The sequence below is a fragment of the Nomascus leucogenys genome, chromosome 22a, assembly GCF_006542625.1.
Source record: "Nomascus leucogenys isolate Asia chromosome 22a, Asia_NLE_v1, whole genome shotgun sequence".
Classification (NCBI taxonomy): domain Eukaryota; kingdom Metazoa; phylum Chordata; class Mammalia; order Primates; family Hylobatidae; genus Nomascus; species Nomascus leucogenys.
Window position 1 is genome coordinate 51,639,544 of NC_044402.1, and position 421 is coordinate 51,639,964.

Consider the following 421-nt stretch of genomic DNA (forward strand, 5'->3'; position numbering starts at 1 on the left):
CTGAGTGATGTTCTTTTCATCTAAGCAATTGGGTGGTGCCGTGGGGCCATGAGTGGTCAGGCTTAAACCAGCCTTGCCAGTGACGCCTGGGACTAGAAGCCGGGGATAGGCAGCTGTGCCACTCTGTCAAGATGCCTTTGTGGGTCCCCACTCCACATTCACAGCATGGCCCACTGTTGTTCACTGAGGGGCTAAAAGGTTGGACAGTGAGACACTGGGCCAAGGAAGACTACGTTGACATGACACTCACTGCCGTGGGATGCAGGGATGGGAAGGAGTGGCACTGCTAGGGGCACAGCTGGTTTGGCAAGAAAAACGGGGGCCCTGTAAGTTGCCAGGACGCTAGGGGCAGGGTCTACAGGCGGGACTCCTGGAAATAAAGACTTCGAGAGGCGGTGCGGCAAGGGGAGGGGCGGAAGTG